At 35.0% G+C, this 25,673-nt stretch overlaps 1 protein-coding gene across 1 annotated transcript in view; it reads left to right on the forward strand.

Moving 5' to 3' along the window:
• Positions 1-25,673, forward strand: part of LOC115212942 (protein-tyrosine sulfotransferase 1) — a 570,511-nt gene that overhangs the window by 290,211 nt on the left and 254,627 nt on the right. The window lies entirely within an intron of this gene.

Here is a 25,673-nt window from a genome sequence, read left to right on the forward strand (position 1 = left end):
ACATATAAAATACAAAGATATTATATGTGCATATGTATAAATGCACACATAACGTACAAAATCATATTTGCATGTATATAATATGCAATAACCATTACATACTCTCTCTCTTACTCTTTTACTTGTTTCAGTCATTTGACTTTGGCCATGCTGGAGCACTGCCTTTAGTCGAGCAAATCGACCCCAGGACTTATTCTTTGTAAGCCTAGTACTTATTCTATCAGTCTCTTTTGCCGAACCGCTAAGTTACGGGGACGTAAACACACCGGCATCAGTTGTTAAGCGATGTTGGGTGGGGGACAAACACAGACCCACAAACATACGCACACACGCATATACATATATATATATACATATATACGACGGGCTTCTTTCAGTTTCCGTCTACCAAATCCACTCACAAGGCTTTGGTCGGCCCGAGGCTATAGTAGAAGACACTTGCCAAAGGTGCCACGCAGCGGGACTTTTAGTCAAACAAATCAACCCCAGGACTTCGTTTTTTTTTTTTTAAGGCTAGTACTTATCCTATCAGTCTCTTTTGATGAACTACTAAGTTCTGTATTTAAGAGATGAGGAATTATACATTATTTACATTATTTATGTTTGACGAATATTTGTCCTCATTTTTGTTGTTGTTAACACATTTCAGCTGATATACCCTCCAGCCTTCATCAAATGTCTTGGCGAAATTTCGAACCTAGGTTCCCATTCCTAAGGTATTTTTCAGTGTTATTATTATTATTATTATTAATGGAATCGAACTCGGAATCTTGGGATTAGTAGCCCGTGCTCTTAACCACTACGCCATATGCCTATGGGTAATTATGGAGTGAATTTTTAGGGCTTATAAATCTAATATTTTTCTTGACACCAATTGTCAAGCGGTGGTGGGTGACAAACACGGATAAAAGGTTATAGTACAAAATACTCACCACACTGTGGGACCAAACCCAGAACCATGTGGTTGAGAAGCAAGCTTCTTACCACACAACCACTTCAATATAAACATTTAATATGTTAACTTAGATCTACATGTAGCTTGAGGCTATTCAACATCATCATCAGTTTAACATCCACTTCCCCATGCTTGCATGGGTTAGATGGAATTTATTGAAGCAGATTTTCTCTAGGTGGATGTCCTTCCTATCACCAACCCTCACCTGTTTCCAAGTAAGGTAACATTTCCCCATAGTTGGACATGTTGCCATGGAAGATTGAAAACAAAGGACATGACTTACATGATGGTGATGCACACAACTATCACATGATGTCAAGGCAAGGACACAGTTACACAAACACATACTCATGTATACATATAACACACAATCAACTTCTCTCAATTTCTGCCTACCAAGGCACTTACAAGTCTTTCTTCAGTGTCATGTAGTGGGACTGAACACAAAACCTTATATCAGTTATGAGAAATTGGTCTTCAGAAAGCATCGAATAATTCTTGGGTGAAATAGAAATATTTCTCATTTTTTTTTTTTCTTTCTTAGACTTCAGCCTTTGAATAACCTTTTAACCAGGTAAATCACAATTTTTTTTTAAGTAAAGCATCCATATTATCTGAAATGCTATTTTTAGATTCTTTATTATACTATTTCAGTATTCTTTATTTATAAGCTCTGTGCCTATGCTAATAATTTGGTCTGTTGGAAAACTTAGAATTAATGTTTTCAATGAGATTTATTCATAACAAAACTTTTGAAAAACTAATTGTTGGTTTTGCTTCAGAATTACATTGCAGAATATACAGGGTTACACAAAATCAGTCAAGATGGAAAATTGCTCTTTTCCTTTTTGTCTAATTAAACCCCATCTCCTTTGAGGTAGTTTTTGATAGACTAAATATATAGGTGTGAAGTGCTATGAAGTAGCAGGAATAGCTGTTTGATAAAAAAGGGTTTTCTTCCCAACTATATGGTTCCAGGTTCAGTCACAGTGTGGAGGCACATGGCCTAGTGGTTAGAGCAGTGGACTTGCGGTTGAGGGATCGCGGGTTCGAATCCCAGACCGGGCGATGTGTGTGTTTATGAGCGAAACACCTAAACTCCACGCGGCTCCGGCAGAAGGTAATGGCGAGACTTCTGCTGACTCTTTCGCCACAACTTTCTCTCACTCTTTGCTCCTGCATCTTGCAGCTCACCTGCGACGGACTGGCGTCCTGTCCAGGTGGGAAACCTATACGCCAAGAAACCGGGAAACCAGCCCTTATGAGCCAGGCATGGCTCGAAAAGGAACAAACAAACAGGTTCAGTCACACCATCTTGTAATAGCTCATCCTCTGTTTGTGTTTGTGTGTATGTGTCTCTCTCTCTCCTCCCACTATTTAACAACCATTACTTAGTAGTTCAGCAAAAGAGTCTGGTAGAATATTTAAAAATTAAGTATAGAGGTTGATTTGTCTAACTAAACCCTTCAGAGTGGCACCCTTGCATAGCTACAGTTCAATGACTGAAACCAGTAAAAGATAAGATTTCATTTATGTTTTTGATTGTTTTTATATTTTCAAAAGTGAATTCCAATTCATATATATTTTAAGAATATTTCCTGGTTTGATATGTCATTCAGTAATGACAACTGATTGATTAGAAGACTAGATTAACTTCTTAACAATAATACAGCGTAAATTTTCAATGTATTTCAGGCTAAAACCAAAACAGGAAACAAGATATATATTTACACATAAACAGTTTTGCTTGACACTGATTGATAGACAATGAGATGCAATTAATTTTAAATTATCACAACAGAGTTTTAATTGTAGACAGATGCTCTAAAACTGTTTCAACTTTAATTACTTCCATTGAAAGAAAACATGTGTTTGTATTGATTGTAACAAATAGATATGTCAAACAAAATATGGACAGAGTTTTCTTTGCTAAGACTGTGTAGACATCTAGACATTTATGCAGGCAAATAAACAATGCACACATTTTCTTTGTGTTGACATCTATACATTTCTGTAGACAAACAAGCTATGCTCACATTTTTTTGTTATATGTTGATATCTGCACATTTATATAGACAAACTATGCGAACATTTAGTTTGTGAATATATAAAGGTGCAGGCATGGTGTGTAATAAGACGTTTGCCTCCCAGCCACAAAGTTTCCTGTTCAGTCTCACTGTAACTTAAGAAAGTGCCTTCTATTATAGTCACAGGCTGACCAAAGCCTTGAGTGGATTCAGTTGGCAGAAACTGAAAGATGCCCATTGTATATACATACATGTGTGTGTGTCATAAAAAGTCAGGAGGTATGAGAGGTGAGTACATTTATTTAACCACTTGATATCCATAGCCTTACAGTTGTTTCACAGCCCCAGAGTTGAAGCATTGGTGTAACCATGATATTCTGATGATCTGAAGAGCTAACCTTGTATATTTGCATTCATTTGTAAATGTATAATTATATTCTACACTGCATAGCTTACATATTGGTGAAGACATATAAAACAGTTTATTACGCACTGAAATTATTATTGCATGATGAAGGCTGTGAAACAGCTGTAATCTTACTGTCATCAAGAGGTTAATTAACTATATTCACCTCTCAAATCTCCTTGCTTTCTATGCTGTATATTCTCATAAAATAGTTTCATTGATTAGATCTCCTGGACTTCAGCTGCATGCAACAATGCCTTATACTCCTCCATATTGGATTACTATGTGCTATGATAGCCAGGTTCACTAGAGCAGCTTACTGTGATAGCAACAGGATTCTATGAACCCATATATTTCACCACTCACACACACTCACACAAATATACAGATGCTTGGAAAAATGAATAGAAATGGCTTTTCTGATAATTTTTCCACTTTAATTATTAGGTTTTATAGATTAGGTGTTTATATACATCTTATCATTAAAGTGGAAAATTACCAGACAAACTATTTTTATACAATACTGTTCCAAGGACTTTCTATTTCTTATTCTACTCTGTGCATGTATGTGTGTGTGTGTGTTAGTGTCTATTTACCTGTACTTGCTGTAATAGTTGTAAATGAATGTAACCATCATGCAAGTTGTATCCCTTGTTTCCAATTATCTGTTAAAACATATCCTGTCATGGGGAAATATTACTTTATTGGAAATGGGTAGTAGTTAATGACAGAAAAGGCATCTGGCCATTGAAAATCTGACCCCACCTAAATTCCATCCACCTTGTGTGAGTATGGAAAAGTGGATGTTAAAATGATAATATAGAAGTCTACCCATCTATTTAGACAAAGTATGCAAACATTTTGTTTGCTGTGAATATATGAAAATCTACACATATAGACAAACTATGTAAGCAGTTTGTTTGTTATGAGACTATGCAGACACTTTTAATACAAAAAAAAAAATATAGAATTTTAATGGAAACAAAAACTACATTTTCATTTATAGCAACATTTGCATCTGTTATCTATAATCTGGTAAAAATGTATTTTGTATTTTTTTTCTCACCTGAAAAATTTTCTTTGTGATATACATACACGCCCAAGTACCTGTTCTCTCTCTCTCTCTCTCTCTCTCTCACACATACACATGCACACACTCGCATAAATGTTTCCAGGATATTTTCCCTGCTAAAATTAGTGTTAGCCTTGCAGACTTCATGACAATGCCATTGTGGTTTGTTTCATGATGCAGTGTTCTACAAGGTACCATTCCACCCAGCTACCATTCTATATGATATGCAAGGAAACAATGTACTGATTCCAAAACCAGGAATATGCAATCTTTCTTTGGAATTTGAATACTTAGAATTAATATTGCGCAATTATCGTTCAGCTCTTCTTTTACAATGTCTGTAGATTCAGCACTTGTAGGTCATCTGTTTCAGTGCAACTATATTGTGGAAATTAATAACTTTATTGCTTTGAAATTTCAATTTTCTAAATGTTAGTGACTGATAAGACTGGGGCTATATTCATTAAGACAAAGAAAATCATTTCTCATGAATATACATACATGGCTAAACATGCACACACACACACACACACATATACCTGTATACATGCATACATCATCATCATCATCATTTTAATGAACAGTTTTCCATGTATGCATGTATTGGTTGGACAGAGTTTACTGCAGTAGATTTTCAACAACTGGATGACCTTTCCTGTTGCTAACCCTCACCTTTTTCCAAACAAGATAATATTTCCCTATAGCCAAACATATCTTCGCAGAAGTTTAATAACGAAGGAAAGCTTGCATGACAGTTACACTCTTTTAGAACTATTACATGGGATGTCAAGGCATCAAGACAGCGAAACACACACACACACACACACACACACAGTCACACACACACACACATATACGATAGACTTCTATCAGTTTTCTTATTTCATTGCCCACAAGGGGCTAAACATAGAGGGGACAAACATAGACAGACAAAGGGATTAAGTCGATTACATCGATCCCAGTGCATAACTGGTACTTAATTCATTGACCCCAAAAGGATGAAAGGCAAAGTCGACCTTGGCGGAATTTGAACTCAGAACGTAACGGCAGACGAAATACTGCTAAGCATTTTGCCCGGTGTGCTAACAATTCTGCCAGCTTCTATCAGTTTCCATCAACCAAATTTACTAACATGGCTCTACTCAACCTGGGGGCTATAGTAGATATTTGCTCAAGGTGTCACAAAGTGGGACTGAACCCAGAGTCATGTGGTTGGGAAGTAACCTTCTTAACTACACAACTATATCTGTGTCCTCTGCATGTGTATGTTTGCATGCTCGTGTGTGTATCCAACAAACTATAGAAACCAAGCCAAACTATACTAGAACCCGGTGCAGCTCTCCTGCTTACCAGCTCTGGTCAGACTGTCCAACCCATGCCAGCATGCAAAATGGACATTAGCCCTTTGGCATTCAGATTACTTTGTCAAATGTAATCCTTATTTATTAACATTGCTTTGGGTTAATCATGCATTATCTTGCAGCTTTGAGATTTCGATGACATGATTATTTTGAGAATGATATTGTAGAGTAGGTGTGAAAGGTTGGGTGTAGCACAAAATGGGTAGAATATTTTGGCCAGATATCGGCAGTTTAAATGCTAAAGAGTTGATGGTTGCCAGTGCTGCTGGACTGGCTCCTGTGCAGGTGGCACATAAAAAGCACCATTTGAGTGTTGCCAGTACCGCCTTACTGGCCCTTGTGCCGGCAGTACATAAAAGCACCTACTACACTCTCGGAGTGGTTGGCGTTAGGAAGGGCATCCAGCTGTAGAAACTCTGCCAGATCAGATTGGAGTCTGGTGCAACCATCTGGCGTGCCAGTCCTCCGTCAAATCGTCCAACCCATGCTAGCATGGAAAACGGACGTTAAATGACAACGTAGTAGTAGTAGTAGTAGTTGTTGTTTTATATGCACAAACACATTTTCATTGCTGTATAGAAGATTACAGTTAAATTACAGATGATGAAATAGAGAAACTGATGACAGAAATGAAATATAAGTAAAATAAATGTAACAGGAAGAAATATTCAGCTTCTCTGGAATAGTGAAGAAACTGGTTAAGCCCTAGCTGTTCATAATCTCAGAAAGGGAAAGATGTAATTTGAATATTGTTCATGGGTAGAAATGAAATCTCTTCGTGAATTTTGGAGATTAACAGAGAAATTTCAGATATGTTTTTGCATGTAAATTTGGGTCACCTCTAGACTACTAATTGTTAGATTTAGTCAATAATTATTGCTTCTTTCAGGAATAGTTATCTTTTGTCTGTTATTGTTTAGTTGTTTCAGTCATTAGGTTGTGGTTATACTGGGGTACCACCTTGAAGAATTTTTAGTCGACTGTATTAAATGTAGTAGCTATTTATTTATTTATTTATTTTTTTGTTTAAAATCAGGTACTTATTCGGTCAGTTTTTTTTTTCCTGAATCACTAAGTTACAGGGACGTAAACACACCAGCACTGGCTGTCAAGCAGTGGTGGGGTAGAAACACATACAAAAAGGCATGCACATGCACACATACAATGGGCTTCTTTCAGTTTCTGTCTACCAGATCTACTCACAAGGTTTTAGTCTGCTTGAGGTTATAGTAGAAGATGCTTGCCCAGGGTGTGACACAATAGGATTGAACCCAGAACCATATGTGATTGAGAAGCAAGCTTCTTACCACACAGCCACGCCCTTCTAAATGTTGCAGTATCTCATCATAGTTGTAAATAATCTTTGCCTTTCTTTTATAAACAATCTAAGCTGGAAGTGTTTGTTTGATCACCAGGAGCTTCATTGTTGAAAAACTGAAAAAAAGTATCTTCAAAACACCACCTAAAACAATGTTTTCTTTGAACAGACAAGTGGAAACAGCTTAATTCTGCACTCACTGACCTATCTTTAGTCAGACTGACTGATTTAGTTTTAGTTTGACTGCATTTTGACATGGGATTTGCCAATTCTCTGTATCATAGATATTTGGCTGAAGCCAAGTATGAAATTTGTGGTTAACTAAGAATACAGCTTCAATTGGTTAATTTCTCATCACAATACATTACATGACTACAACTTTGCAGTTATTATTCTCTCTCTCTCTCTCTCTCTCTCTCTCTCTCTCTCTCTCCTAGCATCATCTCTCTCTCTCTCTCTCTCTCTTAGCATCATCTCTCTCTCTCTCTCTCTCTCTCTTGGCATCATCTCTCTCTCTCTCTCTCTCTCTCTCTAGTGCTTTACCTTCTTGCCTATTTTCTTGCTGCTCTTGTTTACCGATTATTTCATTTTTACATATCTCAAAATTCTACTGCAATTTCTACAGCCAGTTATGCACGCGAACATACACACATACATACACACACTTCCACTCTCACTCTACAATCCTCTCACTGCCACCACCACTCTGTTTTTTACTTTCACTTCCTTCACCCTTCCTACCTCTTCCGTTACTGGTATCTCTATTGTTCACCTTCTCTGTTCATACTGTGAATGAATGAACATATCATTGAATAGTCAGTCTTTAGTCATATGGTAGACATACTACACAACTTCACTGGTGTTAGTGCTATGATAAAATGTATCCATTACACTCTGTGAACTGGCTGGTGAATAAGTGGAGACACCTGTGGAGGAGGACCCTAAAGTGTTGTGAGAACATAACTTTCTTTAGTGCAGGGACCATAATGAAGAGCACTTAGTACACTTGATGAAGTGGTTGGTTATAGGACAAAGGACACAGAAACCATGCCACAATGAAATGTATGAGTGAGATGTGGTGTTCCAACCCATCTAAAAGGGGAGTAAGAATTAATTTGAACTGTGACAACTCATCTAACCCATGCTTGCATGGAGAGTAGGTGCAAAATTATGATGGTGCTTGGTTTTGGGTTGAGCCCCACTGTGTGAAGTACTTTGGGCAAGTGTTTTCTACTATTGTCTTAGGCCAACTAAACCCTTGTGAATGTATTGCAAAGGCGGATACTGAAAAGAAGCCTCTGTATGTCTGTCTGTCTGTCCTTGTGTTGACATTGTGCAATAATTAATTGTAAAGAAGTCTTGCTGTCGCACACTCGGTGACATTCATCTGCAATTGTTCTTGGAAGCACATCAAGCCATGAGTAAATATTACAGTGCTTGGAAACAGACGAGCATTGATGAGAGGAAAGGTTGTAGCCTTTTTTAGTCTCAATGAATTCCATCCAAGCCAAACAAGCATGGAAATGTGACATTAAAATGATTATATGTATATGTCAATTTGTTTGTTTGTATGTATGTATGTATGTATGGATGGATGGTTACAGCATTGGGCTCACAATCATGAGTTAGTGAGTTCACTTCCTGGACCAGGCTATGTGTTGTGTTCTTGAGCAAGACACTTTATTTCACGTTGCTCCAGTTCACTCAGTTGTAGAAATAAGTTGCAATGTCACTGGTGGCAAGCCGTGTCTTTCCCACGGATAACATAAGTGGTGTGAGGTATGGAGGCTGGTATGCATGAGTGACTGCTGGCCTTCCATAAACAACCTTGCCTGGTCTTGTGCCTCGAAGGGGAACTTTCTAGGTGCAATCCCATGGTTATTCATGACCGAATGGGGTTTTTACCCTTTTATACATACGAAATATAAGTCATACTGCAGTGATTTAAATTCTTTGATGATTCATTAATGAATAATCAATGTTTTTATACAGATTCTGTACACTGGGCAAAATGTTTAGCACCTTTTCACTAATTTTCATATTCTGAGTTAAAATTTCACCGAGATCGTCTTTGCCTTTCATCTTTTCGGTGTCAATAAAATAAGTACCTATTTCTTTACTACCCACAAGGGGCTAAACACAGAGGGGACAAACAAGGAGAGACACACGGATTAAGTCGATTATATCGACCCCCAGTGCGTAACTGGTACTTATTTAATCGACCCTGAAAGGATGAAAGGCAAAGTCGACCTCGGTGGAATTTGAACTCAGAACGTAATGGCAGACGAAATACGGCTACGCATTTCACCCTGTGTTCTAACGATTCTGCCAGCTCGCTCGCCTCAATAAAATAAGTACCAGTTGAACACTGGGGTGAAGGTAATCAACTTACTACCTCACCTTAAATTGCTGGCCCTATGCCAAAATTTGAAACCTATATTTTTATTCAGCTTCTCCATGTGCTTTTGTGTATAGAATCAACAAGTCCTTTAACTCATTGGGGTACTGCAGCTATGCAGCATATCTTGGGAGAGAAAACCTGGCAGAGCCCATTCCTCTCCAGACTAAACTCATTTCTACAGCTGAGTAGACTGGAGCAACATGAAATTGTTTTGCTCAAGAACACAATGCATTGCCTGGTCCAGGAATCGAAATCTCAATCTTATAATTGTGAGTCCAACATCCTAACCACTAAGCCATGTGCCTCTGTATATAGAATAGGTCTGCACAAAAATCTTTTAGTCCTATTAGTAGTTGTCACTCTCACAGATCAATCTCAATCCAGATGTTATCTTATTTTTTAGATTTTCACAGAATATAAAGATGTTTGTACCTTTTTTAAAGTTTTCTCATGGCTACGCTATAAAACATGATTATAAGTCACAATAATGTAAAGATGCTTGCATAATCTGATTCAGTAAATTGCAAACTGCCAAACAATTTACTATGAGCATGAATATATTTATTTATTGCTTTTATCAGAAGAAGATACCTGTGACTTTTGCAGGGACTCAGTAATGGATGTAACTCAGGGCAGTTAAAACTATGACTCATGGAATATCAGGTTATCCTCAAACTTCATTCATAGTTTTCTTCATTTACTCTCTACCCAATTTCTCTCACAAGGCTTGGCTCAATTTGAAGCTTATACTAAATGACAAATGCCCAAGATGCTCCATTGCGCAATGAAACTTATCATCGTGATTATAAAATAAGCTTATTTCCCACACAGCCTTTATAACTAAATTTAACTTAAAGGAAATTAATGAGGAAATGGTGTAATTTTTTTTTTTTTTTTTTTGCAATAAAGTAATAAATTATCTGGAAAACTTAGAATAAACATCTGAAGGTTTATGCAAAAACTCTTTCTTTCTCCTAAATCAAACCTGTATGAGAAAATTGGATAAATGCATTTAGTTATATTTTTACTTTACTTATGGTTATTTTGAGATATATCAAACATTTTAATGTGTATTTGTAATAGCATTTAGTGATTAAATAGCTCTTTAGTACAGGTACAATTGAGCCGATCCATGAATATTTCTTTGCATGATCTTTTGTGAAAGCTTTGTAAGCCCCCAAAATAAGATATATTGACTAAAGGTCAATGATACATTAGCATTATACTGGCACCCTAATCAAATTTATATGATAATCACCCTGAAAGTCTAATTGTTCAGCATTTTCTGTTTTGTCATTAATAGCATTATTTATAGATATGACACTTTCTCTCTCTCTCTCTCTCTCTCTCTCTCTCTCTCTTTCTGTAAAAATATTCTTCTTTTACAATGACATTTTATTTCATATTTTGCCTATTTAAAATATATTAAACAGCAGTGTATAGATGCGCTTAAGTACTTTGTTGTCATGTAGAAAATTATTTATGGCTAAGGAAAGAGCTATTAACAGAAATTTTGATTTATAGAAATATTATTTTGATAGCTGGATAACTGGAACTGTTGCCGGATCTCAGTTCATGTAATTTGTTTTACCAGATATGGCTTTTAAAATGTAAGTTATATCTTTTTTTGATAAACACACGAATTTAGCCTCAGTTATAAAAGGCTGTTTAAAGTAGATTACAGCTTTTCTCTCAAGAAGACTTGTTTGTAGTCTTAGATCTTTATCAGAGAAAGAATGCTCAACATATCAACAGAGAAATTAATAATTTATGGCTACTTATAGTGCATATAAACCATGGTTAAACTAATTTGCATAGCAGTGCATAAACTGGTCAATGTAGATTAAGTCATTTGTAGTCCACAACACTGCATTTTATGATGATTTGAAAACTAAGTACACCTTTTCTATATAAATAAATTGGTACAGCCGTGGCAGTGTAGGTAAAGAGCTTGCTCCCCATCCAAGTGGTTTTGGGTTCAGTCCCACTGTGTGGCCCCTTGAACAAGTCTCTTTGTTTGTAGCCTTGAGATGACTAAAACCTTGTGAGTGTATTTGGTAGGTGGAAACTGAAGGAACTCTATTGTGTGTATGTGTGTGTATATCTGTGTGTTTGTGTTTGTTCCCCACTGCTTAACAACTGGTGTTGGTTTGTTTACATCCCCATATCTTAGTAGTTCAGCAAATGAGTCCAATAGAATAAATACCAGACTTTAAAAGTAAGTACCGAGGTAGATCTGTTTGACTAAACCCTTCAGTATGGTGCTATAGTGTGGCCACAACCCTGCGACTGAAACAAATAAAAAAGATAAAATCATTAAAAATGTACAACTTAGCCTCACTGTGAAAAGCAAAGAAAGAAAGAAACTGTATCACAGGTTTTATGTTACTATATTTTAAATTACCCCAAAATGTGCACCATGATTTGATAAAAGGATTCACAATATCAGGACATGCATTGTTATGCAAATTAGCCAGACCAGTTTAGTGGAGTCCTAATTTGTATATACTATAAACTAATCTTTTTTTTTTCAATATAGACAACATGCAAGGTGGTGCTACAGCATGGCCGCAGTGTAAGTAAAAGATAAAAGATATTTTGAATTGTAACTATCTTCTATCTTTTACTTGTTTCAGTCATTGGACTGTGATTGTGCTGGAACACAATTCCGAAGGGTTTAGTCACATAAAATAACTCTAATACTTATTTTAACCCTTTAACATTCAGCTTTCTCTGTCAAATGTAATGCTTGCTTATTCACACTGTTTTGAATTAATTATACATTATCATTTTGTGTTGAGATTTCGATGATGTGATTGTTTATTTTTAGTATGACATTGTAGGGTAGGTGTGAGAAGCTGAATATGGCCAGTTTGTACACAAAAGAGGTAGAATATTTGGGCTGGATAAGGCCAGTTTAACCCTTTAGTGTTCAGATTATTCAATCAAACATAATGCCTATTGATTCCCATTGATTTGAATTAATCATGCATTATCTCATATCTTCAAGATCTTGATGGTGTAACTACTTAATGTAGAATAACATTGTAGGGTAGGTGTGAGAGCCTAGATCTGGTCAGTTTGAACATAAAACAGATTAACTATTTTGGCCGGATATGGCCGGTTTAAATACTAAAGGGGTCGAGTCTGGTACTTGTTCTATTGGTCTCTTTTAGAAGACAGGGACGTAAATAAACCAACACTGATTGTCAAGTAGTTGTAAGGTGGGAAACAAACACAAAAATAGTCCATCACTGACAAGACCAAGGGAAGTCAAATTCACCTGATCTGGTGGTCTTGGCACTGGAGGTGGAAGGGATTTATCTTCCCACTAATAATATAATCTAGACTGCATTTTACACCAAAAGCCAATATGAGAATTTTTCTCGTGGTATCTACCACCGTATAGTTCTGACAGAACATCCATATTTAAGTGGGGATAAATATTAACTGTCGATATTAACTCTGCCTCTGTCACTGCCTCTGTCACATATATATATATATATATATATATATATAAATAAATAAAATTAGAAAAAAAACACCTTGGATTTTATTCCCTCAAATAATTATTATTATTAATAAATATATATATATCATATAAAAGTCAACGTCTTTGTGTTCATATGTTTGTGTGTTACTTATAGACTCGAAAACTACTGGACCGATCCTAATGAAATTTGGAACACAAAATTCAAGCCTGGGGAGAAGGGTAATGCTGTATGTTTCATAGAATTTTGAGGGGGCATAAAGGGGATGGGCATACCACCCCCGTGAAAATTCATAAGCTTCAGATTTTGATGAAATTTGAACTATAGGTATTAGAAATAAATTTTAAAATATACTCAAAATTTCCATTTCTTTGAATGATTCTAAGACCCCCTAGTGGGGGCTTAACCTCCGAATTTTAGTCATTTTTCATGGACCAAAATTACTAAATGGATCCTTATGATATTTGGAACTTAGATTCAATGCATAAGGGCAGGCATAATGTAGTATGCTTGGTTTGAAATTGAGGGGGCTTAAAGGGAGCAGAACCCCCATGAAAATTCATAAATTTCTAATGTTGATGAAATTTCAACCACAGGTAATTGACACAAATCAGGAAGTATTCTCAAGGTTTCCACTTCTCATGAGGATTCTAAGACCCCTTCATGGGGGCCTTAACTCCCAAATTTTAGTAATTTTTTATGATCCAAAAACAAGGTCAAAAGCACTGAATTTGGAAATTATATTCTGTGCATAAGGGCAGATGTAATGCAGCATATGTTTGAAAAGAGAGGGAACATAAATGAGGTCATAAACCCCATGAAAATTCGTATATTTTTGCTGTTGATGAAATTTTAACCATATATATTAGACAAATGAAGTAATATTCCTAAAATTTCAACTTCTTAGGTTAGTAAGACCCCTTAATGGGTGCTTAACCCCCACAATTTAGTCATTTTTCATTAGAGAAAATATAAAAGAAAAGTTTAATTCTTCAATTGCATGTGACATATTTAACACCGGGTATCTCAGCTAGTGTGTGTGTGTGTATATATATATATATATATATATATATGTGTGCATGCCAGGCTTCCACACAGTTTCCATCTGCCATATTCACTCAAGGCACTGATAGTGTGTAGTGGAATTGAACCTGAAACTATGTGGTTGGAAAAAGAGCTCAAGTATTTAATGCTCAGTTGAGTCTTCAAAAATCTAATGCCTTATACACTGTTCTTGCTCAACTGTACTTTCACTTCTTATTGTTTTTTATTACTTTGTCTCTAAAATAATTTTCCTTTTTGCTGCATGTGCTTTGACATGTGAGAGACGATAATTTACAATGGTAATCAACACAATCAGTTAATTTGATTATACATTCAAAGGAATAATTCAAGGAATCAAAGAAATGTCTTTTACTTTCCTATATTTATTTAACATAGAGTACATGTTACATTTTTTTTTTTTGTTTTCTTTTTCTCATTATTTTAGTCGAAAACTGTTAACTAGTATTTAGTGAGGTGTTTGCTAAAAAAATATAATTAATAAAGAAGAAACAATTAGCCTTTTTAACTCTCTTGATACCAACCTGTCTGACAAGGTCTTTGGCTTTGTGATACAAGTTTACTGCTTTAAAGTGATCTAAATGAAAAGAAAACAAAGAAAAATCATTCCATGTTTATTCATGTTCCAAACAGCAAATTGATAATGATGAAGTTATTTTACTAAATTCATTATTTTCAAAATCTTTTTGAAACAAAAGCAGACTACTTTAATAGAAATATAAATAACAAAAGGCTAAATTTTAGTATTCAGATTATTCTCTGGTACATAGTTCAGTGGTTAGAACTTTGGGCTTACAATCATGAAGTAGTGCGTTCAATTCCCAGACTTGGCTATATTTTGTGTTCTTCAGCAAAACACTCCATTTCACGTTGCTGCAGTTCACTCAGCTGTAAAAATAAGTTGCAACATCACTGGTGCCAAGCTGTATCGTCCTTTATCTTTCGCTTGGATAACATCGGCGGCATGGATGACTGTTAGTCTTCTATAAACAAACTTGCCTGGACTTGTGTGTTAGAGGGGAACTTTCTAGGTACAATTTTCATGGTCACTCATGACTGAAGGGGGTCTTTTTACATCTTTTTTTTTTTATTCTCTCAAATATAATGCTTATTTATTCACATTGTTTTGAATCAACCATGCATTATTTTGTAGCTTCAAGATTTTGAAGAAGTAATTGTTTCATCTTTGTAAAGTGACATTGTAGGGTAGGTGTGAGGGGCCAGATCTGGTTGGTGTGAACATAAAACTGACATAATATTTTTGCTGGATATGGTCAGTTTAAATACGAAATGGTTAAACAAAAGAAACAGTTGATCCGGTAGGTTTTTGTATGCTAACTTAGATTTTATTGTAGAGTGATAATCCAGTAAATGTGAATATTGGAATAATGATTAAATGTGATTGAAACATAATAATACATGCTAATGGACATGACTAATGTACAAGCTAGTTATTGTAAGTATCGCACAATATCAGAGTTATTAACAAATCAGAAATTCAATAATGTATGACAATGCAATTAATGGAGTGTTTGATTGATTCCAGTTTCAGCTTATGAGCTGTGGCCATGCTGGGGCTTCAATCTATAGATGATATAGATATAAAATCATTTATATCTAGATGATTTTATGAACAATAAACAATACTGATTTAGACATGTGCTGCAGATAAAGACACATGTTAATTAAACAATACCTTGTGTAGTAGTAGTCAAATTCTGGAAGATGATAGACAAAAAGAGATCAAGAGAAACAATGGTTAGATTCTGTTGTGTCTGGGGAGAATAATTTTTTGTTTTGTTTTGTGCCTTATAATGTAACACACTCACCGATAAAATTTCCACTTATTTCTTATTTTTATTTTCCTAAAATTTTCATTGCATCTTGCAACCTTTTCAATAGTCTTGACTGTGTCCGTTATTTAGACTATTGAAAAGGTTGCAAGACGCAACGAAAATTTTAGTAAAATAAAAATAAGAAATAAGTGGAAATTTTACCGGTGAGTGTGTTACATTATAAGGCACAAAAAGAAAATGACTCTCCCCAGACACAACAGAACATGCTTCAACACACGAACTCACATAAAGAATCTTGCAAACCAAATCCAAAAACGAAATGGTTAGATTGGCATCAGTAAGGTGATAATTATGAATCACGGCATCTTCAGTCCTTTAACATTCACATTAGTCAGTCAAAACTAATGCTTATTGTTCATTTTGTTTTGAATTAATCATACATTATCTTGTAACTATGAGATTTTGATGAGGTAACTGTTGTTAATTTTTTGAGAATGATATTTTTGGGTTGGTGTGAAAAACCAGATCTAGCCAGTCTGAACATAAAACTGGTAGAATATTTTTGCCAGATATGGCCCGTTTAAAAGTGAAATCTGTCCATCTATGATGATGATAGAGATGACAATGAACTTTAAGAAAAATCAGTTTGATATATCTTCTAAACTTTAAATAAATTGATTTGTTGTTTGTTGTTCTTTTTCACTTTATCTAAATTCTCATCTAATATTGAATGAAATTAAGATAAATTCATTCAATAATCATCATTTATCGCTGCTTTGACATCTTGTTGATTGCACAAGGCATAGAATCTGCCATAGCAATTATCTATCTATCTGTCTGTTTGTCTTTCTGTCTGTATATATGTGTGGATAGATTGATAGATAACATATATATATAAGGTCTAAAATATAAACTCTTATCAAATAAATCTGTAAGCTTGATCCCTATTTCAAATTACTATAGATCATATAAAAATAAAAGGGAACTTGAGAAGAATTTCATGAGCCAAATTTATTCTGGAAGATTTATTTATTTAGTTAATTTATTTATGTATTTATTTATTTTGCATGAATATTAATCAATATTATTCATGTCTAATAAAATGAAACAAATCAATCCAGTTTTTTTGTGATTTTTTTTGTTTTTTTTTTGCTTTCACATTATTTTTAGTTGTTTTTTTTTTCCATTTCTTTTATTCTTTTATTTTTTATCACTATTATTTTCATCTGACTCATAATCAGCTAGATCAATACCGATAGCTAGATTTATTGCCTCTTTGAAGTCTGCATAACATTTTGTGCTAGAAGTGGTTTATTTAGCAACATTGATAATACCCCTGTGCTACATGTAGTTTCAACACAAAATGTCTCTTCTGATCTGAAAAACTGGTGTAATGAATTCAGTAGTTTAAAAACCAAAATATGATGCCACTTATTTACAAAAGGCCTCTTTTTTTTATATTAGTGTTAACAATTTTATTACATAACATAAATTGTCTCTTTCAGACTATTGCTAATAGTTTAATCATTATTGTCATTCCCACTGCCAATACAGTCACTAACTACTGTTATAAATGTTATCATAAATCACAATGTGTCACACAGCATCTATTGTATCTCCCACAACATACTTTAAGACTCTTCAGAGTGCTGTTTTTACTGCATATAAAATATCTCCAGGTTTCTCTCACAAGGTAGCCAACTCATTCCAGCTGTTGAAATGGTGAAAATTCAGCTATAGAACTTTCCTCAAGTTATTGTTTTTTTTCCCCCCAGTTCAGCCATGATCAGCTATATATCTATGATTAACACTTTTGCTGCCATATTTCTGTTGAAATACATTGTCTTTTTTTTTCTATTCATTTTGAAAAATATTGAAGAATTTAGTAAAATAACATCATTAAGTGAGCGTTTGAAGCATGAATTAACATGAAAGTTTGATGTAAAGTTTTCCTTAAGATCACCCTCCATTCTCCCTCATGTATCTACGTGTGCACGATACATCCTTTTTAAACCCCTCCCCCAGCATATCTTCCTAATATCCACTCCCTCTACTAGTATCCACTCATTACATTCCACCCACCACCTGTGCTCCCACTCTCCTTTGGAAATCTTGTGAACTCGCCCATCTGCTTACTCTCTCCAGTCCCTGGTCCACATCACTATATACGGCACCTTGTACCTTGAGTGTACGGTCCATGCCCCATCCCCGTCATATCTTCACCATCTCTCCTCTCTCTCTCCATTTGAGATAGTCATGTCTTCCTTCTAACATTAGATACTTTTTCTGTCCCTCAGTACTACCCCTGCCTGCCTCAGTTGTGATGTCTTGTCCTGCAAATTACCTGATGACCTCACTGCTGTTGGTGCCATGTAAAAAGCACCCAGTACACTCTGTAAAGGGGTCAGTGTTATGAAGGACATCAGCGATAGAAACAACCGTGTCAAAACAGACAGCAGAGCTTGGTGCATTCTTCTGACTTGCCAGTTCCTGTCAAACTGTCTTACCCATGCCAGCATAGAAAATGGAGTTACATGATGATGATGATCATCATCATCATAATGCATCAAATTTATTGTTCAACAAAGTTTGCACTATTTATATATACAGCTGACCAATACATCACTTCTTTAAATTCAATAATAAAGTGTCATTAGCTGTATACAACATGATATCAACATCTACACTCACAAATATATCACTTAAATACATAGAATGTTATATATCTCTCTTCCTTGAAATATTATTGAGCTGCCAAAAGAAAACTTTAACATATACTTTAAATAAAAAAAAAAGAAATTAAAAACCTGTTATAATGTACTTAACCTTTTCCAAGATGCCATGTTAAATATCAGAAGTTGGAATATAGAAATAAATTTTAAAATCCTTTTTTAATTTATTTCCATACTTTCTTTATTGAATCTATAGAAAAGTTGAATTTCCTCTTACATCATAAAATTATAATCAATGGCTTGTATATAGACTTCTTTCTTATTTCTGTTACTGGGAGTGATATTGGCAATTTAATCAATCAAATATAGGTTCAGCTATTTTATCTGCAATTTACTTTTCTATTACCCATCTTTGGGGTAGTTACCTTGTCAAATACAGATGTTCATAATTTCTGTGGTTCATACAATAAGCTAAAAGTCTGAACCAAGTCAGTAGTTTTACAGACTATTTTGCGGTGTTCTGCTGTAAGAATTCCTATATTAAGTAAATTAATTACGTTTAAATTTCTAAGTGCTTCCAGAAGTGTGTGTGTGTGTGTGTGCATATGCACACATGCATATGTGTGTGTATGTGTGTGCACATGTATATGCATGTGTTTGTGCATATGTATATGCATGTGTATATATAATCATCTTTATTATTATTATTATTATTATTATTATTATTATTATTATTTTACCAGCTTATCAAAAAATAGAAAATTAATATTTTAATAGCTAACGCATTAATCATTAAATACAAAAATCAGGGTAAAAATTAATAATGCATATTTTAACATCTATGACTTCTTCAGCCTCAGTGCATGTCACTTATAATATCATAGGTACTGGAAAATGTTGGAATTTTCACTCATTTTTTAAAAACTAAATGACTTTAAATCAATGTTAGGGACAGAACTTCAGTGAATGTTTTCAGACATTAAATATGATGTGCATTTTAATATTTATTAATGTTAAGTTGGTGAACTGTGTTGGACACAATACTTAGCAGTATTACTGCCAGATCTTTATGTTCCGAGTTCAAATTTCACCTAGGGTGACTTTACTTCTCACTCTTTTAGGCTTCATAAAATATAGACCAATTGAACAGTGGGTTTGATGTAATCAACTAACTCCACATCCATGCCCCTAAAATTACTGACCTTGTACCAAAATTTAAAACAAAGGCAGCAGGCTAGCACTATCATTACTGCGCCAGACAAAATTCTTAGCAGCATTTCTTCTGGCTCTTTACACTCTGAGTTCAAAGGCCACTAAGGATGATTTTGCTTTCATTCTTTCCTGAGCAATAAAATATGTACTAAGGCCAATGTAATCAGCTTACTCTTTCCCTCAAAATTCCTGCTTTTGTGCTAACAATTTAAAACCATTTTTATTGCTTTTGTTGTGTCATTAAAAGCTTTGGCTTCACTATTGTCATTTTGATGGCAATATGAATGATTATAAGTTGGCACACCAGGCAAAATGCTTTGAGGCATTTCAGCCATCTGTACATTCTGAGTTCAAATTCTGCCAAGATGGACTTTGCCTTTCATCCTTTTGGGGTTGATTAACCCTTTAGCATTTAAACCGGCCATATCCGGCCAAAAGTATTCTGCCTGTTTTATGTTCAAACTGGCCAGATCTGGTCTCTCACACCAACCCTACAATATCGTTTTAAAAATTAACAGCTACCTCATCAAAATCTCAAAGCTACAAGATAATGCCTGATTAATTCAAGGCAATGTGGATGAAAAAGCATTAATTTTGGTAGAATAATGCGAACACTAAAGGGTTAAATGAGTACCAGTTGAAAACGGGGTCGATGTAATTGACTTAACCCCTACCCTGAAATTGCTGGCCTTGTGCCAAAATTTGAAACCAGTAGAATAACCTCAGGATTCTGAACCTTTCAGATTAAATGACAAGGACCAAGATACCTGGCACCTTGCTGTACTCAAGAAGACCCTTACTCCATGGTGAAGAGAATTGGCCAGCAAGAGTCCTGTGCTGGTGCTGTGTAAAAAGTGCTTGTGCCAGTGCCACGTGGTGGCATGTAAAAGCACCCAGGACATGCAGTAGAGTGGATGGCATTAGGAAGTGCATCCTGCTATAGAAGCCATGCCAAATCAGACTGGAACCTGGTGCAGCTCTCCGGCTTGCCAGCATGGAAACTGAATGTTAAATGATGATGATGATTATGCTCATTCTCATGGCTGAAGGTTGGGGCCTCAAACATAACCCCCACTCTTCACTACATACTGCAGTCTTATGCTGTGGCTATATTCTCCAGTAGATTCTTTTCTCCGCTGCTTCCAGTCTTTGATGTCTATGTTCCATTTTCACCTTTGTCACATGCCCATTCTGTATTTTGTTGCAATAATGATAGTTAATTCTACACAGGTTTTTTCCCAACTGCAGTTAGGCACCACAGTGTAAAACCAGCTTCTGTGAGACGTGTCAAACATATGAGCTGACCATAGTTGTAGGTGTGATAGAATTGGTGCCTTGGAATAATGGAAGAATGCTCATTGTAGTTAATGAATATGATTTGATTTTATAGTGCTGCTAATGTTTTTAGCTCACACAACTAGAATCCTATGTGTTTCTCACTTTTGATAGTCAACAACCAGGAAGCAAAGTGAATATAGATTCCAGTTTCCAACTAGATGAAAATTTACTGTAGTTCATTTGTCACCAACAAACTAATTTGTCTTTTTGCTATTATTTTATTGGTTTCTTCTCCCTCTCTAAATTCATTTAGTTACAGTTCTGAATAGTTAACCCTTTAGTGTTTAAACTGGCCCTATCTGGTTCAAATATTCTACTTGTTAATATGTTAAATCTATCCAGATCTATTCTCTTACACCTATCCAACAATGTCATTCTAAAAATAAACAATCAAATCCCTGAAATATCAGATCTATGAAACAATCCTTTCTACTATAGATACAAGACCTGAAATTTCAGAGGTGGGGGTAAGTCAATTACATTAACCTCAGTACTCAACTGGTACTTATTTTATTGACCCTGAAAGGGTGAAAGGCAGATTATCTCAAAACAATGGGAATAAATAAAGTATTACATTTGACAGAGTAATCTGAGCGCTAAAGAGTTAAAGTATTTCTTTGAAAATAGTATGTTCTATACATTGCTTTTCCATTTTATTTATTTACTTTTTAGTATTAAGGATTTGCCTTTATAATTCTTGGCAATAATGAAGATTGTACTTGTGCTTTGTATTTTTGTCTTGGAGCCACAAGAAATGAGTGAACTGCTTTACTGAGTTATTCATCCTCAGAAAATTTCTCTTTAAGAATTTTGGAAAAAAGATCCTCAAAGCCAATTGTATTTCAAGAAAGAGATTTCTATTTATGTGGGAAAATTTTCTAAAGTAGCAACTCCTTTATTCTCATTGCTATTTCATTCTTTGGTGTTCTGGTCATCATTTTTGCTAACAGCTTTGTAGGTTTTAAATAGTATTCCTTACATTTCATTTAAACATAGAACTATATCTTCTAACATATGCCATTTCTATAGATAGATTTTATGACTGTTTTAATTGTGAACTAATTTAATGTTTTTGAAAGGTACTAAGGTGTCCAAAGTGATATTAGAAGCAAGGCTATGAATTCAAATTTGAAATTTTAATTGAACATTTAACTGATTTTGTTACTGAAATAATGTTTTTTTATTATCTTCTATATGTTTTTTTATATATTGGAATTATAGTAAACATCACTTACCTTGCCAGTTATTTGCAGTGATTTCAGTTTAATGGACAATGGCAAATAACAGTATAGTGCTACCAGTTTCTTGATGTAACTCTTTTGACGCCAACCCAACTGAGACCATCCCTGGTTCTGTGATACAAACTTCCTGTTTTCAAGTAATCTAAATTAAAGTTCTCCAAAATTTTGTGTTAATTTATGTTCCAAGCACCAAGTCAAGAATGACAAAGTTATGTTAAATTCTTCCTTGTTTTCAAAATTACTCAAAACAGGAATTATATTTCAACAAAAATACAATAACGAAATGATTAAATATTGTGTAGTTCTGAGATTTCTCCATCATTGGATGTAATTGTTATTCAACCTCAGTTCAAATTTGATCAAGCTGATTTACTGATCAAGAATATTCTAGTAATGGCCATACTATGTGTTTAGTTGTATCAAGGACTATCTCTTGTAACCATCCTTCTCTTTCTTTCTTTCTTTTTTTTTTTTTTTTTTTTTTGGTTTAAGACAGTGAGGTAGATTTGGTTACTCTTCCTAGCAGGTTGAATATGGTCACATCCAGCAGTATTTTCCAACTTTTTCCGTGCCTTGCATTCCTGGGAAGTTCTTGATGAATTTTCACGCCCTTACAAATGTAATATCACATTTGAAGATGGCAAAGTTAATTGACTAATAACTAATTGGTTTTGTTTTGTTTTTTTTTCTTTTATTCTTTTAAGGGGTTGTACTTGCTTGGCAAATGGTTTTGACCTGAGACTGTGTTCAAACTAAAAAAATTGCTGCATAGAAGACACAAGTTAGCCATTTAGAGCTACACCAAGACTGTTAACTTCACTTAACATTTATCGTTTATAATATGGTGTCAAAATTTTCATTGCTTCAAACTGTAACCTGGTCACTGACAAATGTTTACTACATCTAAAATTCTTTGATTATATCGCTAAATATATAGTTTTAGATGTTTTCTTTTTACTGTTGTTTTTGTTTTTGTTGGCGTAGGTCAGTCGTTCTGGTCAAGTGCTCATAGCTGGTCAGTTATCAATGATTTTTGGCATTTAGCTATCTTGTATATTCCTTCTTCTCTTGTTCATTCTCTCTTTCTTTTGGCATCTTTTTATGAAGAACACAATGTGAGTCAGAAGACTAAAAGTTTCAAAGAGTGGCTTTCTGGACAGGGCAAGTTTGTGTAGTAGTAATAGTAGTTGTAGTGGTTCTTGTTTTAGTAGTAGTCCTGATGATACCTGTAGTGATGGTGTTATAGTTTGTTGTAACAGTAGTGGTGGCAGTACCAATGGCTGTTGTAATAGTACTTGTCATAGTAGCAGCAACACTAATGGTAGTAGTTGCTGTTGTAGCTGCAGTGGTGGTGGTAGAATCTGCAATAGTAGTAGTAATAATAGTAGTCGTAGCAATAACAATGGTAACAGTAAAATAATACACTTATGTACTAACAATACTAGTAATTATAATGATATTAACAATAGGCACTGGCGTGGCTGTGTGGTAAGAAGCTTGCTTCCCAACCACACGTTTCTGAGTTCAGTCCCACCGTGTGGCACCTTCAGCAAGTGTTCTCTCCTATAATCTGCAGGCCAACTAAAGCCTTATGAGTGGATTGATTTGGTTGACAGAAACTGAAAGAAGCTCATCATATATATATATATATATATATATATATATATATATATGTGTGTGTGTGTACGTACTTATACATACATATACATACATGCATACATATACATACATACATACATACATACATACATATATATACATACATATACATATATATATACATATATGCATATTTATATATATATATATGTATATGTATCTATGTGTGTGTGTGTCTTTATGTTTGTGTGTGTGTGTCCCCAATCATTGCTTGACTACTGTTGTTGGTGTGTTTACATCCCTGTACCATAGTGGTTCAGCAAAAGAGACCAATAGAATGAGTACTAGGCTCATGAAATAGGTCCTGGGGTTGATCTGTTTGACTAAAACCCATCAGTGACTGAAAGAAGTAAAAGAATAATAAAAATAATAGGCAATAATAAAACATTAAAGATATTAATAATAAAGACAAAAGAATGAGGAGAGAAGAGAGACAAGAAAGAGGGTTAGAGAGAGGGAGGAAAATGAAGTTAGGTGGGAGAGACAAAAATAAATAAATATATATATATTAACAAGCAAGAGTGGCTGTGTGATAAGTAGCTTGCTTACCAACCACATGGTTCCGGGTTCATTCCCACTGCGTAGCACCTTGGGCAAGTGTCTTCTACTATAGCCTCGGGCTGACCAAAGCCTTGTGAGTGGACTTGGTAGACGGAGACTGGAAGAAGCCCATCGTATATATGTATATATATATATGTATGTGTGTATATGTTTGTGTGTCTGTGTTTGTCCCTCCACCATTGCTTGACAACCGACGGTGGTGTGTTTACGTACCCGTAACTTAGCAATTCAGCAAAAGACACTGATAGAATATGTACTAGGCTTACAAAGAATAAGTCCTGGGGTCGATTTACTCGACTAAAAAGTGGTACTCCAGCATGGCCGCAGTCAAATGAATGAAACAAGTAAAAGAGTAAGCTCACTGGCTGATTGCAACACCAGTGCCTGTTTTGGCACTGTTTTTCTATATATTGCTGGTGAGGAGATGAGTCACTGCTATCTCTAGTGGTTGAGCCTCCATCATTGACAAGACCAAGGAAGATCAAAATCACGTGATCTGGTGATCTCGGTGCAGGAGATGGCAGGGATTTATTTCCCCACTAGAAATATGAGCAAGAATGCATTTTGTACCGAAAACCAATGTTAGCGTTTTTCTCATGATCTCTACTGCAGTATGGGTTATTCTAACAGAACAGCCGTGTTTAAGTGAGGATAAATTAGTAATTGTTTTTTAATTGGACTATGTACAGTACTGTAGATGAAAAAAGTGAACTAAAGAAGGGAAAGAGCTTTTGGTTTAGTGCATAAAATGCATGTGTAAATTAAGCAATTAGAAAAATCTATAACCCTTTTGCATTTAAGCTGGTCATATCTAGACCAAATATTCTACCAGCCAGATCCAGGATTTCACATTTACTCCACAAAATCATTCTAAAAATAAACCATTACATCATTGAAACCTTGAAGCTATAAGACAATGTAGGATTAATTCAAAACAGTGTGATAAGAAGCTTGCTTCCCAACCACATAATTTGTGATTCAGTCTCACTGCATGGCATCTTGGGCAAGTGTCTTCTAATATAGCCTCGGGCCAACCAAAGCCTTATGAGTGGATTTGGTAGATGGAAACTGAGAGAAGCCTGTCATGTCTATATATATGTG

Source organism: Octopus sinensis, linkage group LG6 (assembly GCF_006345805.1).
Source record: "Octopus sinensis linkage group LG6, ASM634580v1, whole genome shotgun sequence".
Lineage (NCBI taxonomy): Eukaryota > Metazoa > Mollusca > Cephalopoda > Octopoda > Octopodidae > Octopus > Octopus sinensis.